Below are 3,037 nucleotides of genomic sequence, written 5' to 3'. Positions count from 1 at the left end.
TCTTTATTTTTCCATTTCACATAGGTACTTAAAATATTCTAACCATATTCACCCTCCTATACCCTCTCCTGTTACTCTTCCCCACTCCAATTGCTACCAACCATCCACTCAGGACCTTTTTGATATTCTTTGCCTTCATTCTCTTAAGTGTATGTTAATTCAGAAGTCAAGAATGAGACACTATTGTCTTCTTTCTCAACCTATTTAAGTCCAAAATCTTTCCTCCATTTACATAAGCATTGCTGTAGCAAGCCCAAAAGTCATATTTCTCTTTGGATATGTTAATAGTCTTATTTGTCTTTCACAATCCTAAATATATTCAATGATAGCTAGCTATCATTCTTCAGTATAAACGCAATTGAGTGAGATTGAGTTTTTGACATTAGTAATGTATTTATTACAAATAATAAAATTATGCTAGCAGATAATATGGACTGGTAACTTCTATTTTTTTCAACTTGAATAGATTTTCAATATTTAGGTTTTATATAGCCTTCACATCTTTAGGACCAAGTGTAAAGAAAGTCACCATCTTATGCTTTGGTTTAGCTTTTGATAGAAAATAATCTGATTTCTTCACAGTGATAGTAACATGATACATGGATATCTGTTTTGAAAATTAGTTTACATGAGAAAGCAAAGTTGATTTCTCACAGAACATAATACCAGCCAGATTCAAAAGTCCTGACAATAAAAATGTTTAATAGTCTATGCAAACATTTTCTGTCAACTTCAATATCTTTTCTCCTTTACTTCTTTCTATAATAGTATACTTATTTCTCTAAGGCTTTAAAAACAATTCTAACTATATCAATTTAGATTATGTTTGGAGTATATTTTTATTTATATTGAAATTGTTGCTATACCACTAAAAATAATAAAACATGTTGTTTCTGTTAGGCTTAATTTTTTGTTGTTGTACTTAAAACAGGTAGGTATGCAGAATACCAAAACCTGTGATTTTCTGTCTTCTTAATATTTTTATTATTGTTTATAATATAATATATTTTTTATAATCATTCTATTATAATGTTGTCTTTTCATGTTGACTGTAGTTTGAGTGTCATTGGGGAAATAAAATAAAACATTCACATTTTGTAGTTTAATTCCTAATGTGTAATGCATCTTGATTTCTGTATTTTGACTATCAAAGTTTCCATAATAAAATTTTAAGGATCCTGAGTGCTTACCAGTTACTGTATTAAGCATTCTTTATCTACACAATACTCAACTCTCATAAACGTAGCCATACATACAAGGACTATGCCTGGGAGAAATCATTATTTTCATCCAAGATTTACGGCTCATGGCCAAGCCAGAATTACTTAAGGGTAGACTTGCATACCAGAAATAACATTCATTATCATTATGCATGAGGAGAAAGTTTTCCAAAAGGTTAATGCATCATCTGTAATTTGATGGGTGCTGGCTACACATACGGTACAGTAACCATTTTTTTTTTTTGGTCTTTCATGGGGCTTGTATTCTGGGCCTAGGCACTGTCCCTGAGCTCTTCAGCTCGAGGCTAATTCTCTACCACTTGAGCCACAGTGCACTTCTGGTTTTCTGGTAGGTAATTGGAGATAAGAGTCTCACAGACTTTCCTGTCCAGGCTGGCTTTGAACCAAGATCCTTAGGTCTCAGCCTCCTGAGTAGCTAGGATAATCAGTTTGAGTCACTGAAGCCCACCTTATTAACCTTCTTAGGTACAAAGGAACAATTTTGCTGCTATATTTATTCTTTGTACAACTCTAGAGTAAAAAATATAAACAGGATACTAAAGTGGAGCACTCAAACCTCAATGCAAATCTTGAAAAACCTAGAATATGTGCATGGTGCCACATAACTCTGAAGGAAAATAATTAGAATAAATAACCACATAGCCAACCTCTCAATTAAAACCCTTTGTAAAACTGAGTTACCTCAATTTTTGTGAGAAAGAAGGACGGAATGAAACAATTTTTTTATTATGAAAATACTGTACAGAGGAGTTACAATTACATGGGCAAGATAATGAGTACATTTCTTATCAAGCATTGTTGCCTCTTCCTTTGTTTCCCCTTCCTATCCCTTCCCATCTCCCCCCCTCACTCCCCAAAATCTCCCACAAGTCTCCCCTCCCTCCCCTGCCACCTCCATCCCGGCCAAAGTTGTAAAGTTTGTTTTTCGACATAACAACTTGTATGTCTCAATGTTGCAATGGGTCCATCTGTATCCCTATTTAAAGAATTTGTCTTTTCTCTTCCCCTCCACAAATTATACCAACATCAAATACAGTGAAAGCAGGGGTTATACCATGTGGGAGGGACACACAAAGCAAAATAAAAATTATATTATAAATATGTTAGAAACAATCGCATGACAGGAAAAAAAATTTGAATATTTATCTTGGGGTTCATTTCATCTAACATCAACTTATCTGACCTTTTCTGCTTGACTCAGACATATACAAGTAGTTGCAAATAAGGGAAACCATGGGGTCTATGTTTCTTTATGGCTGGCTTACTTCACTTAATATAATTTTTTCCAAGTCTTTCCATTTCCTAACAAATGGGCAAACAGAAATTTTTATGACTTTCATTTACAAAATGTAAAATTAAGCTTAATTTGGATTCTAAAAATTCCTATAATCTTTTTTTGGGGGGGAGGGTCCGGTCGTGGGGCCTGAACTCTTGTCCCTCAGCTCTTCAGCTCAAGGCTCGCACTCTACCACTTGAACTACTGCACCACTTCCGTCTTTTTTCTTTTTTGCTTATGTGGTGCTGAGGAATTGAACCCAGGGCCTCAGGCATGCAAGGCAAGTGCTCTACCACTGAGCCACATTCCCAGCCCCCTATAATCTTTTTTAATGTACGAAAGGAGATAAGATTTGGGTAATTTAAAGAGAAAATTTGACATACTACAACTAATTAGTCGGTTAAAATAAATGTAACACAGCTACTGAATAGGCTGAGCTACAGAGGATAGTGACCTAACTTTGTCCAGGTAGCAAAAGCATGAGAAACTTTATCTCCAGTTAACCAACAAAATTCTGGAC

The sequence above is a fragment of the Dipodomys spectabilis genome, unplaced genomic scaffold (genome assembly GCF_019054845.1).
Source record: "Dipodomys spectabilis isolate Male_0828 unplaced genomic scaffold, ASM1905484v1 ptg000415l, whole genome shotgun sequence".
Taxonomy (NCBI): domain Eukaryota; kingdom Metazoa; phylum Chordata; class Mammalia; order Rodentia; family Heteromyidae; genus Dipodomys; species Dipodomys spectabilis.
Note: the sequence above shows the minus strand (reverse complement) of the source record.